A 15,058-nucleotide genomic window follows, 5' to 3' on the forward strand; every position below is an offset into this window, starting at 1 on the left:
CCCTAGGTACATGTACGACTGCACATGTGGTGCGATGCTGCATTATGTACAACCACAGAGGTAAAAAGTTGTGCTGCAATTGTGCACAATGAATCAACATGAATTCTGCTGTCATATATATTTAATTAAAATAAATTAATTTTAAAAACCCTACATCATAGCCAAGGTCGGTTTATTCCAGGAATGCCAGGTTGGTTTAACACATTATAAGAACATCAATGAATGTAATTCACTTATTAGTAATATTAATATTGCATTATGATTTGATGGTTAATTTTACGTGTCAACTTGACTGGGACAGAATGTATCCAGATATTTGGTTAAACATTATTCTGGAAGTTTTGGTGAGGATATTCTTGGATGAAATTAACATTTATATCTGAAGATGGAGTAAAGTGGATCACCCTCCCTGTGAATGAGCCTCGTCCATTCTTGAACAGAATCCAAGACTTGAATAGAACAAAGGCTGATCTCCCCTGAGTAAGAGAGTTCTTGGATCTGACAGTCCCAGAACTGGGACATCGGCTCTTCTTGGTTCTACAGACATTGGCTCTTCTTGGCCTTTGGGCTTGAACTGGGACACTGGCTCTGCAGATTTTGGACTTTCTAGACCTCTATAATTGCAGACAGGGATCAAAAGAACAGAAAAAAAATTCCTTCTTTGATTTGGTTGGATTTGGTTGGAACGGTTGGGGTGGGGAGTAGGTAGAAGAAGGACCAACAATATAAACAAAAGAAGTGGTTAACATTTATAGTGTGTTCAACATTTAGAAGCATTATTGAAAGAGGAGGGAAGGGTCCGTGCAGTGGCTTGCATATGGTTTGTCCCCCAAAGGTCAAGTGCTGGAGGCTTGGTCTTCAGTGTGGCTGTGTCGGGAGGTGGGGCCCAATGGCAGGTGTCTGGGGCTATGGGGCATCACACTAGGGAGATCCCCTACACACACACACACACACACACACACACACACGCTGTCTCCTCTTTACATTCACTCACTTCCCTTTCTAGTTCTTTACCATGTTGTGACATGAGACCTTTACCAGACAGTGCCATACTTAATGGACTTTCTACCCAGCAGAACTGTGGGCCAAAATAGACCTCTTTTCATTATAATTTACCCAGTCTTGGGTATTTTGTTATAATAACACAAAATAGATCAAGACAGTTTGGTTCTAGGAAAAATAAATAGGCAAGTGTGATGAGAGAGAGGGGATTATGGAGTAGAAGGAAAGGAAGAGAAACTTTTACTGTTTCTTGGGTTTTTGTTTTTGTACTAGAGATTGAACCTGAATCACTTTACCACTGAGCCCCAGCCCCAGCCCTTAATTATATTCTGTTTTGAAACAGGGTCTCACTAAGTTGCTTAGGGCCTCATTAAGTTTCTGTGGCTGGCCTCAACTTGTGATCCTCCTGCCTCAGCCTTCCAAGTAGCTGGGATTGCAGGTGTTTACCACTGGTTTTGAATGAAGGAATGTGATGGTTTGACTGGCATTTTAGTGTGCTCACTCTTGCTGTTATGTTAAAAATGGACTGAGAAGGCTGAAAAGGGAGGACTAGTTAGGAGGCTTAAGAGTGGTGGTGGCAACATAGACCAAGAAAGTAGCAATGGACCTGGTGATGAGTGTTCATCTGCTGGACCCTATTCATACTTATTTACAGTCTTGTTTTTTGAACTATAACTTGCATTCAAGGTAAATTTTCTCTTTGAAGTATAAAGTCTGTGGAATTTTGGCTAATGTATAGGCACATCCTCACCATCATCATGAGGATATAGACTATTTCCTACTCTGCAGAAAGTTCCACTGCACCCCTTAACTATACCTTCCCCAACCCTAGCTCCTATCACCTCTAACCTGGTGTTTGTCCCGGTGGTTTCTCCTTTCCCAAAACGAAGCGTGAATGGAATCATACAATCTGCAGCCCTCTGTGTAGATGTGAATGGATGTGAATGGAGGCTCATCCACATCCTTCCAGGAGTCAGTGGGTTGTTCTCTGTTATTGCTCATTACTGTTTCATTATGGATTTGCCATATTTTATCCATCACCAGTCAACAGACATGCAGATTGTCTCAGCTTTGGGGTTCTTAAAGAGGAAGTTGGTAACAACCTCCACCTGAAGGTATTCTTGGCTAGATACTTAGGACAACTAGGTGTATGTTTCACTTTAAAAGAAATTTCCAAACATTTTCTCATATTGATTAGTCCCGTTGTGCACACCTGCAGGATGTGCGTTCCAGTTGCTCCTTATTCTCGCCGACAGCTGGTGTGGTCAGTTGTAGGAATCAGTCATTCTAGGAGGTATGTGGCGACATCTCAAGCAGCTACAGTTTCAGCTTTCTGATGACTAGTGACAGCCATCTTTTCACATGTAGATTGGCCACCCATATTTTCCTCTAATGTGGGACTTGTCTTTCATTTTATTAGCAGTTTTTCAAAGATCCTGGAATCTAATTTATTGCATCTATTTTTTGATTATGCTTTTTGTTTTAAAAGCCAAAGATAATAAGATTTTCAACTACCTTTTCTTTTAGAAGTGTTATAGTTTTGAGTTAAAATTTAAGTTATTTCCCAATTCAATTTATAGTCTGCATAAATGGTGAGGCAAAGGTTCAGATTATGTTTTTGCATGAAACATCCAATTGTTTGACTACCCCTTGTTGAAAAGACTCATCTTATCCATTAGAATATTTGGGCTTAAAATTATGAAGTCAGTTAAATTCCATTTCAGAATAAGAAAAACGGAAAAGATTTTCAGAATTCCAAAAAGATGAAGAGTATTCATATTCGCCAAAAGAACTATTAATGGCTGTATGTCAGACAAAAAGAGGGAAAGTATGAAACTGTTCATTAGCAGCAAAGTTTAAAAGGAATGGCAATCATATGAGAAATCACCACTAAGGTTAATAAAGCAATGGTTAATTTGGGTATTTAAAAGGGATAAGATTAATTGAGTGAGAGTCTAGTAGACAGTAGTTTCCTGGAGTCCCTGATGTTTTCAGGAAGAAGATAGAAATACCAAGTCCCTAGAGAGTTTGTTGGAATATTATTAATTTCATAGCTGATTAAATATGTTTAAAATGTATAGGCAGTTATGAAAAGCATAGGAAAAAATCTTTAAGTGGCAAAGCAACAAAATATAAAATAAAAGTGTATAGAGAATGCTTTATCACTCCAGAAAAAAAAAGAGGGAAAATGTTTTAAGAAGAAGTAAAAAAAAAAAAATACTGGCCCATACAATGGTGCATGACTGTAATCTCAGCAAGTCGGGAAGCTGAGGCAGGGGGTCACAAATTCCAAGTCAGCCTCAGCAACCGCTTGGTTCAACAACAAACAAACAAAGACTGCTAAACAGAAATTTTCAAATAAGACATTAGAAATATATCCAAACTATCAATAATTACAATATCTATAAATAGAATAAGCACGTTAGACTAGAAATATCAAATTGAATAACAAAAGCTAAAAATATGCAGCATAAATACACATCTAAAATAAAAAATAAATCAAAAAGTTGAAAATTAAGTAATAAAAAATATGCTAAGACTAAACCACAGAGATCTAAGGTAACAATACTAACACAAGAAAAAGTAAAAATTCAATGGATTAATAGGATTCAAAGGTCACCGCAATTTAATAAAGGAAGCAATTTTCTAGTCTTTCTCAATTTTTCTGATGTTTTTTATTTTTGTATTTTCCACCATTTTTCCTCTTGTATTTTACTGATAGTTGTGTTTAAACAAAACACTATTCACAGTAGCATCTAGACCAAGACATTCAACACCATCCCTTCCAAACCCCAGCAAGCTATTTTGTGCATATCAACAACCTGATTCTAAAGTTGATCAAAAAAAGCAAAAGACACGAAATAACTAAAATAATATGGAAGAGTGAGGCTGCTGACTTCAAGATGACACAGAGAGCTCCAGCAATCAAGATGGGCAACCTGGTGACACAGACGCTCAGTCAGTGGAGAGAGCAGAGGCCAGAAGGGACAAAGTCAGCTGTCTCATTAGGAGCAGAGACAATTCGGAGGAGTAAGGTCAGGTGCTGGTACTACTGGGCGGCCATAGGGGAAAAAGTAAATCTAGACAGATCTTACCTTTTGCAAAAGTTACCCAAATGGATTCCATATCTAAAAATAAAACGCAATGCTACGAAACTTCTAGGATAAAAAAATCACAACAATCTATGTGACGTTGGATTTGATGATGACATTTTCAATATGACACCAAAAAGCATGATCCTTGAAGTTAAAAAAATCTATAAATTATATTTTATTAAAATTAAAATCTTCAGTTCTGTGAAAAATACTGTTAGGAGAATCAAAAGACAAGGAGAAAATGTTTATAAAACATTCATCTGATAAAGGGTTTATATCCAAAAAAAAAAAAAAAAAGAAAGAAAAGAGGTGGGGAAACCCTTTTAAAACAAGATACTGATGTCATGTATAACTAAAAAGAATCAATGAAAAACAAAGGAAAAGAACCAAGAGGACAAGTAATGCAATTATTAAAAATAGGCTAATGATCTGAACAGACACATTGCCGAGGAAAATATGCAGACGGCACACACACAGATGAAGAGATGCCCATCTTATGGGCATCAAGGAATCCCAAATTAAAACTACAGTGAAACATCACTACCTCTACTAGATCTCATGCACCTACCAGAATGGGTAAAATCCCAGGGCTGACGATGCTAAATGCTGACAAAGACGCAGAGCAACCTTAAGTCTCCTTCCCTGACCATGGTAAGGCCAAAGGAAACAGCCACCTTGGAAGGCAGTTTGGTTACCTCTTATAAAATCAAGTAGAGTCTTATTACAGGATCCATCCCTTGTGCTAGATACTGATTCAATCGATTTGAAAGTTTATCTTCACATAAAAGTCTAAATGTGAATTTTTAGAACAGATTTATTAAAAACTGCCTAAACTGGAAGCAACCAAGAAGCCCTTCAATAGTTGAATGACTATGTATTGCATCTATACAATGGAATTTTATTCAACAAAAAAGGAAATGAGTATTGAGCCATGAAGAAACGTGGAGAGATCTCAAATGCACGTTGCTAAGTGAAAGAAGCCAATCATGGAAAGATGCATGTCATGTGATTGAGATCATACGACAGCCTGGAAAATGCGGACTGCAGAGACTGCGAAGAGATCTGTGGACACCAGGGTTAGGATGGAGGAGGGAGGATGGATAAGGGAAGCACCAGGGACTTCTAAGGCAATAAGGTCACTGTAATGGCAGGTGCATGATGATAGGTACTTGTCAGAAACTAACCACAACTGAACCTTAATAGATCAAATTAAAAAATGGTTGGGATCTCAGGGAAGAATGCAAGCTACAACAAGAGACTCTAACTGTATTACAAATGCATGAAGCAAATTCACTGAAGGGGATGGGTGGGGGTGGGAGAGACGTTGGCCTAAATCTCTCTGGATTTGAATGAGGTCTGTATGACTAAAGGCAAAAGGGACTGCTTGTGAGCTTTGAACCCTGCTTGATGAAATTGTTCCACTCCGGGTACTGGATGGCAGTTCTGGTGCTGCTGTATGTGTGGGCTGGAATCAGGCAGTTATGGAATGGACGGCAGATGGTGGGAGCCATGCTTCTCACCTCTGATGGGAGTTTATAGGTGAGGGCGAAACGCTAGGAGGGTTCTTGTAGTGACAGATTTGAGTTGGAGAGAGCAGTACGAACTCACGTTTAGCTTAACAGCGACGTGTAGAAGTATCTGTAGATGTGTGTAGATAGACAATTCAGTGCATGCATGGACATTTTTTTCTGTTTCTGAGAGGGCCTAAAAGAAATGCCTCCCCAGTAACAACAAGCATGCTCAGTGCTCCGACCTGGGTTTCTGTTTTCCAATAAATGAAAATAACTCTCCTTAGAGAAATGTCTGATTCTAGGACTGGAGCAGAAAATATACAAGATAAACCCAGAGCATTTAGCACTGCTGGAAAGTTAGCAAGGGCTTAAAGCAAAACAAACACCAACCGAAGTTATACCAGCACAGGAGCTGACCAATAGCACTGTCAGCGGCCAAAGCTGGAGCAATTTGAGGAATAAAATAAAGTAGGTTTGGATTTTAACCCAAAATATAGAGTAAATATCCACAAACCTAAATGATACAAATAAATGATTGAATAAATTAACAAACAGGCAAGAAGAGACACACCTCCCTTGCAGAATTCCAATAGCCTACAGCAATATTCTGGTTTAGGAGAGGGAACAAGTCCCGCTCCTCAAGAGCACCGTCAGTACCCAACAGGGAGAAGCAGGCTCTTTACAGTGGAGAAAGCAATGAAAGCGATACACATGGACTTGGGCAGGCGACCAAGGCCACTGTCGGCACTCATAAACCATGCTGACAGTCGAGCCCTTCATACGATGTGATGAAATAGTACATCAGCTCTGTGGTCCCCTGTCAATAACCTAGGACCATGATCTTATCATAAGAACAGCACAAGGCCAAGTCCAATAATGGGATATCCTACAAAACACCTGACCAGTCCTTGAAATTCTCAAGGGTATCCAAGAAAAGAGAGAGAGAGAGAGAGAGAGAGAGAGAGAGAGAGAGAGAGAGAGAAGAAGGAAGGAACGGAACNAGGGTCTAAGTGGTAGAGGACTTGTCTAGCATGTGTGAGACCCTGGGTTCAATCTCCAGCACACACATACACACACACACACACAGAGAGAGAGAGAGAGAGAGAGAGAAGAAAGAAGGGGAAGGAAACCCGTGAAACTGCCACAGACAAGACCAGACCAAAAAAAATGACAATTCCCGAAAACCAGAAATAAATGATGAACGCTTGTTAGCAATGCATCCTTAACGTGTTTCATTGTAACAAATGTAAAATAGTAACAATAGGGGAAAATGACTACGAGGGGTATGGGAATTCCCGGTACTACCTACTCAATTTTTCTCCAAAACTATTGTAAAAAAAAAAACTTAAACTTTTTTTTTTTAAATGAATACACCACTTTAATGTTGCACAAAGCAAAGATGAATCTCTTGAATGTGAAGCGGAGCAGGAGCAGCCAGACACAGCCTACCCGCTCGGGGATCCCTTTGTGCAGTGCCTAAGCGGGCAGCTCTGGTGTGAGTGCTTGGGAACGTGGTTCCTCTGGGGAAGCAGAGCAGATGGTGACTGCTAATGCAGGGGGGAGGGCTGCCAGGAGCCATTCATGTTCTAGTCCCCAATCCCCTTCATGGGTCCATGTGTGTGTTCACGTGCTGAAAATTAATTCAGCAGACATTCATTAATTTGTGCACTTTTCTATATAATGGAAAGAAAACAGGGATGAATCAGAACTGTGTGTATCCATATGGATAAAAAGCTATGCTGAAAAAAATAAGTGGTCATATAATTAATACCTAAAAGAGGCCAATTTAGAAAATTTACTCTCTGGGAAACAAACTATATCTTGCTTACGAAAAAAATTAATTCTCAGTAGAAAAATATACTCAAGATTATAAACACCAAATTTATGTTAGCAGTTCCCTCTGCTGAGAGAGAAAAGGGAATAGAAATGCAGGTTTTTTCAAGTCTACCTATAATGTTTTATTTATGTCTATTTAAAAATGTGAAGCACATTATTGAAAAATGTTGTGAACAAAGTTGTGAAGAGTTGGATGAGCTGCACGGGCAGTCATGATATTATTCTCAATGCTTGTTTCTAGTTTTGGGGAAAAATGTGTGTTAAAAAAGAGAAAGAGAACACATGCTCTGTAAGAACACGGAACTAAGACTGAATAGAATAAAAACATATTAGAATTAACAACTGATAAGTCTTTTGCTGCGATTGCTTGTCCTCCGTGATGCTGAGGATGAACACATCCATACGTCTTCTGCAGATGGAAACTAGTTTTCTTTTACATCACAAGTACATCTAACTCCAGGACTGATGGCATTTGTATTTCACCACTCCCTCATTACCCTCATATCTTTCATGAAATCCAATCCGAAGTTCCCTGGGAGATAATGGCATTCGCTGACAAGGCCCTTTGGAACCACAGGAGCAGCCGGGAGGTTAACGAGAAGCCAACCCAGCTTCTCAGTCCTTCTCTCCACAGCATGAACTGGGTACCACACGGCCCTGGGAGATGGGATGGGGCTCGAACTTGGCTGAGTGCAGAGCAGAGAGAGACAGAAACAGAGAGATCAGAGAAGGATATCGAGGCAGAGCCCTCAGAGGTCACCAGATGGATCTGAATAAGCTGGCAGAATCCAGGGGGTGAGCGGAGGCATCCTGGACAGCTAGGAGTTGACATGAGCCGCTGTGTGGAGGTGGCACCATTAATAGGGACAGAGAGCAGGGTGGAGAAGCAGGCCTGGCTGGGCAAGGCTGGGGGCTGACCAACAGTTTTTCTTTTCAATGTGTGATGTTAGTGAGCCCTTACCAAGTCTGTCTAGAGATGGACGCTACACGTGGAATCTAAAGCTAAAAGAGGAGCTAGCTGGTCTGGAAATATGCATGTGGGTGTCATCGGTATACAGATGGTGCTTAATGCCATGGAGCTAGATGGGACCCCTCGCACTGGAGAAAGGGTAGGCAGGAGAGAGAAATCCAAGGGTCAAAGCCAAGGGCACTGCAATGGTAACTTTCATAAAGGAGTCAGGAAATAAGTCCATGGAGAGCAACCGAACGAGAAAGGTAAAGGCTCTGTCTTCAGAGGTGGTGGTATCAGGGGAATCGGCCACCATCACCTGCATTCTGGCAGAGACTCAAAGGCAAGCCGGGAGGGGAGTGGGAAAGGTGTGCCATGGGAAAAAGCCCTGAGTCTGTTGGCATGGCGAAGCCGATTGGTCCTAGATTGGAAGCTGGGAAAATCGTTGGGGAAATTATCAGTTATTAATCAATCCTGGCCAATTTGGTCCAGTTGTTACAGATGTTATCACTGAGTTTCCTGGATTGCTACCAGAGATAGCAATCTGGCCTCTAACAGGCCTGACCCCTAGCAGCCTGGCTTCCTGGGTTGTTTTATAGATAAGGGGGTAGGTTTACTGGGCAGGCTGCTGGGTGGTGAGCCAGGTTCTGTTTTACATGTGATGTGGCCATTGCCCATCTGTACACCGAGTCTCTCAAAAGAATTAAGCAGGAAAGGAAGCTGAGAAGGAGCAGCCAGAGAGGGGAGGAACCCAGAAGGGGGTGTCCTCCAGGAAGCCAAGAAAATTGTCTCAAAAAGGGGGGTGGGTGCTTAACTGCAGCAAGTGTTGCTGGAATGTGGAATAAGATGGGGGTGCCAAAGCTGGGGACGTTTTCCCAGATAAAAAGAGGTGAAACCAAGGTTCCTGAGGAATTCCTGTGGCTTCAGGTGATGGTGAGAAAAGGAGTGAATAGGGGGAGTTAGGAGGAGATAGACTTCCAGTCCCTCTAAAGGGTCTATCACATCCTGGCTTAGGACTAAGCCACAGATACTGTACCGCCTCACATCAGAGAGCCGTTAACCCAAACCTAGGCCCAGGCTAAAGTACTCTATGTTCCATTTTAGGGAATTCCTTTATCAACTAGACTGGGACATGAATCGTCCTCCTTAGATGACTGTTAGGAACAGGAAGAAGAAATCTAAATATTCCCTGAGTTGGATCCCAGGAACTTCAAATTGGCGTCAAGAATGTAACCATGAGCAGAAGTTGTCTAATGATCATTTTTTTAAAATCTTAAATTGGGTTTCCTTTAGCTAAATAATGGAGCCATGTTACAAAAATTTGCAAAGTAGAACAGAAATAAAAGTTAATCCAGAATCTCTCTACCCTAACATAGCCCTATTAGAATGAGCTTGCACTTGCAATCATCTTTGATGAGTGATGTAAGCAGGTATCTCTGCCCTTTCCTGGGGGGACACTTTCCTCATTGCTGGAACACTGACTCTGTTCCTCTGGGAACTTTCTTAAAGACAGCAGATGCTAAAGAGCAGGGGAAAATGGTCACACATGCCATCATTTATCTTTCTTCATGTTCGTTTTGCCCCCACCATAGCCCACAGTCAGATGGTTCTCACTGGGATTAACTCTATGCTGTAATTTGGGTAAGTGTCTCCAGAGGTTATGTGTTAAATACTTGGTCCCAGCTGGTAGCACTGTTGGGAGGATGAGAAAACTTCAAGAGGTGTGGCCCAGTGAGAGGTCTTCCGGTCACTGGGAACATACCCTTGAAAGGGATTGTGGGACCCTGGCCCATGCCTCACTCTCCTTTTCTTCCTGTCCAGGGTGAAAGCAGTTTTTCCCTGCCCACCATCTTGTGCTGACTTCCACGGGCACAATGGGACCAACCAATCGTGGACTGAAACCTTCAAAACTATGAGCTAAAATGACCCTTCTCCTCTTCTCCTCCCTCCCTCCCTCCCTTCCTCTCTCTCTCTCTCTCTCTCTCTCTCTCTGTGTGTGTGTGTGTGTATGTGTGTGCTGGAGATTGAACCCAGGGTCTCACACATGCTAGACAAGTCCTCTACCACTTAGACCCTTTTCTCCTTATAAAAGTTTATTATATTGCATATTTGTTATAGTGCCAGCAATCTAACAGAAAATTGGTATCAAGAGGTTGGGTTTTTGCCATTACTATACATCCAATAATGTGGAAGAACCTTTGGAATTTGTATGTAAGAGAAGTTTGGAAGAATTTGGAAGATCATACTAGATAAAATCTAAAATGTTATAAGCAGAGCTTAACAGGAGAGTCTGGTAAGGGCTCAGAATACCAGAATGCTAAAAGAATGTGGACAGTAACGGCTACACTGAAGTGGTTTTGGATGGAAATGAGGACTCTATTAACTGTTCTACCAAAGGTCATCCTTGTTACACTGCGGCAAAGAATCGGGTGCATTTTGACCATTCTCTGATACTTTGCAGGAGGTTGAGCTTAAAGGTGAGGGATTAGTATATCTGTCAGAGGAAATTTCAAGATAGCAAAGCACTTGGACTGCGCAATGAGTATTAATGGCTGATTTTAGTCAGATTTGAGTAAGAATCAGTAGCAAAAAAGAGTAGAGCAGAAATAGTTGAAAAATTCATAGCTTGCCCAGAAAAGAAGTACTTGTAATGGTGTATCCAAGAAAGGCATAGTTGCTAAAGAGATTAGCACCACTAAAAAGAAGTCAAGTACTTTGCACTAGGACAGTAGGAAAGCTGCCTGAGGGCCTTTCAGAAATTGGCAAGGCCACAGTTATCACAGGCTCAGTGATACGGAAATGAAAATTTGTTTCAAAGACTTTCTAGGGCAGAGTCTCTTGAGAAGAGAAACTCTGCTGTGCCCAGGACTGCCCAAGCACCTGGAGCACTATGCTTGCCCAGGACTGCCTAAGCCAGCAAGACACTTGGAAGTTGCCACAGCTGTGATTAAAGTGGTCTCAGGTACAGCTTGTGCTGGCAGCAGGCTTTGGCATCATCCATGTGATGCTCAATGAAGAGTCAGAGTCATGGAAGCTTCCACTTAGATCTCAGAGGAAAGACTAAGAGGCCAGATGGTGAATTGCAAGATCAGAGTCCCGGTAAGCATCCCCTGACAGGTCAATGTGGAGCTGCAAGAGTGAAACCAAAGCTGTAGTAGATGTCCCCAAAAGGTATAAGAGCCAGCAACAACTAATACCTGCCAAAGGAAGCTGTGGGCTTCGAGCAGGACCAGCCCAAGAATACCCATGTGAGCTGCAATCAGATGGCTGATGGGTGGAGGTGTCCAAACCCTTGGGAGCCAATATCCCACTACAGTATAGACTGGGTGTTGCACACAGAGACTTAAGATTGGCTATAGGTTTTCAGTCTTATTTCTATCTGGTCCCTCCTTATTATTTTCTTGTTCTTCCTTTTTGAAATAGGAATGTTTACCATGTGACTGTCCCATAATTGTGTCTTGGAAGTACGAACTTTCTTTTTGATTTTTACAGGAGCTAAAACCTGAGTTTGCTTTGAGTTTCAGAGGAGAATTTGAATTTGGACTTTTGAGCAGGGTTAGAATTGTTAAGACTTTGGAGAATCTTGGGATGGACTGAATGCCTTTTACATGGAGATGGTCATGAACCTTTCGGAGACTGGGACAGAATGTTATGGTTTGGAAAAGTGTCCCCTAAAGGTCCACATGTTAAAGTCTTAGTCCCAGCCTGTGACACTATTGGGAGTTTGTGAATTGAAGAGGTAGTGCCTAGTGGGAAGTCTTCAGGTCATTGGGGGTGTCAGATCAAAGGGGACAGCAGGACCCTGGCCCTCTCCTCACTCTTTTTCACTTCCTGGCCTTGAGGTGAGCATTTTTGCTCTGTCATGGGATCCTGCCATGGTGTGTTGCCTTGCCACAGATACAAAGCAACAGGGCTGAATGGCCATGGACTAAAACCTTCAAATCTATGAGTCAACATAAACCTTTTTTTTGGGGGGGGGGTTAAATATGGCAGAATAGAGGAAGTTGCTTTTCTGATTGCTCTGTGGCATGGAACCAGAAAACCAGACTTGCAGCTTCTCCCCAAGGTGGGTGAACAAAAAAAGTGAGGGGGATATTAATAGAATTTAAAACTGGACGTTCAAAGCAGATTGGGGGCTCAAGAGGTTGGACATAATAAAATAAGGAAGAAATCCCCAGCTGCACAGCTGCTGCCTCGGCCAGGCTGGAAGAACCAGCCAGAGTGGTCCCTTCACCTTGCTCGTGATAAGGGAATTAAATGACCCTGCATTTTTAGGAGGTCTGAGATACGTCTGGGCACAGAGCATTGAGAGATTGAGGACACTGGACAATTAAACTGCCAGGACATACAAGGACACACTGCATGATGTCCTTGTATGGTAAAGAAGCGGCCATCTCTCCAGACAGCTTGCAGAGGACAAAACAAGGAAACATTTTGCAGCCGCAGTGCAGGGGCTGGCAGCTGAGAGAGCCGATTCCTGGCAAACCCAGGTTGTTCAGAAATACAGGCCCAGTAAACACACACTGCATGACATAGAACATACTTAGGTGACCAGGAGAAAATCAGACATAGAGAAGGGTTTACACAGGGGACAACTGGTCATAGAAACCCACTGGTCTACCCCTTCCCAATCCTGCTGCTTGAAAGAACAAGCTGGGAATTCAAAAGGGTGGAGGTAGCAGAGATTAAGACCAGGAAACATGGGTGATGCAGGGGACTAAGAATTGGCTCCCCCACCCCCACATGAATGGAACCCAGGGGAGATCCCTATGGTAGTGTTCCAATGTTCTGGCAATTACTAGGTCCTGGAGATGCACTGATATAAAAAAAAAACTCCAGAAAAATTGGCATTTAGCAAAGAGCCTGGAGCCCATCTGAGTCTAAACCCTGACACCAGGAATTCTGCCTATGGGATTACCTCTCTCACTCCAACAATCCGGAGAGTGGAGCATCATGCTCCAGATGACCCCACCTAAAACTTCTGAGAAAAGAAGCTGAGAATCTTTTGAACTCTAGTGAAAAGAATTCTTTAACTTTTCATTGAGATTATTTTCCCCTTCCTTTTTCCCCATTTTCTGTTTAAATGTGACCTTAAAGGTACATGGACATTTATCCATACTCGTATTTGTTTTTTTCTCATTTATAGCATTTTTGAAGCTAGTTATTTTTCATGAATCAGTTTTTTGAGGACTAGGATGTTTGATTAGCATATTTTAGTTTTAGTTTTTATTTTTAAATTTTAAACATTTTTACTCTCTATATATTGTTTTCTCTTACCTGTTTCCCTTGATTCTCTTTCTTTGTTCTCTTTCACTAACAGCCAATTTCTATTGTTCTATATTTCACTCTTCCTTTAATTTTTTACTTCTATCTTTTCTCCTTCCCCCTCATAATCATCACATCCTGTATCACTTCTGTTCTCTCCCTGGCCATCATTTGAAATTGTAAACACATTTGCAAATTTGCTATTTTATTATAGGCAATAACTGATCATATAATTTCTATTTATTGTAATAATTAACATTGTAGATGATGTCATAGTAGGAACTATTTTGTTTAATGCTGTTGTTTTCATTGGTTATTGTTATTATTTGTCTCCCCCTAAATAGTGAGGTACTGGAAACCTTCAGGAACACTATAATCCACAGGTTAGAAATTCTACTGCCTCAGATCCATACTGTGAGATGGGTAGGCACACAAACAAGATGAAAACTCGAGGGAATAAATCACCCCAAACAAACAAAGATACTCCAATAATCCATCAACACCAGAGTTAAACTGATCTGCAAAGTAAAGGATGGTATAAGGAATGAAATCAGAGAGAAAATACAGAAAGTGAAAGATCACTTCAATAAGGAGTTAGAGTTTCTGGAAAAAAAAAAAAGAAATCCTCAAAATGAAGTAATCAATAAACCAAATTAAATATTCAATTGAAAGCATCATCAACATACTAGATAACTTGGAAGACAGAATTTCAGACAATGAAGACAAAATAGATACTCTCAAAAACAAAGTTGACCATGGAGAAAAGATGTTAAAAGACCATGAGCAGAACTTCCAACAAATATGAGATAACCTGAAAAGATCAAATTTAAGATTGTCAGGATAGATGAAGAAGGCACTGAGATACAAATAAAAGGAATGCACAATCTTTTCAGTGAAATAATATAATAAAATTTCCCAAATCTACAAAGTGAAATGGAAAATCAAATACATAAGGCTTACAGGTCCCAAATATATAAAGTTATAACAGACCCACACCAAGGCACATTATTATGAAAATCCCTACCACAGAGAGTAAGTATAGAATTTTATAGGTGACCAGATAAAAATGACAGGTAATAGGGCTGGGATTGGGCTCAGTGGTAGAGCGCTTGTCTAGCATGTGGGAGGCCCTAGATTCAATCCTCAGCACCACATAAAAATAAATAAACAAAATAAAGTTATTGTGTCCAAGTACATAAAAAATAAAAAAATGACAGGTAACATTTAGAGGGAAACCAATCTGGATCTCAACTGATCTTTCCACCCAGACCCTCAAAGTTAGGAGGTCTTGGAATAATACAAAGCTCTGAAAGCAAATGGATGTCAACCAAGAATTTTATATCCAGCAATATTAAACTTTCAGAATTGACAATGAGATAAAAACCTTCCATGATAAACAA

This window comes from Marmota marmota, unplaced genomic scaffold (assembly GCF_001458135.2).
Source record: "Marmota marmota marmota unplaced genomic scaffold, marMar, whole genome shotgun sequence".
NCBI classification, from domain to species: Eukaryota; Metazoa; Chordata; class Mammalia; order Rodentia; family Sciuridae; genus Marmota; species Marmota marmota.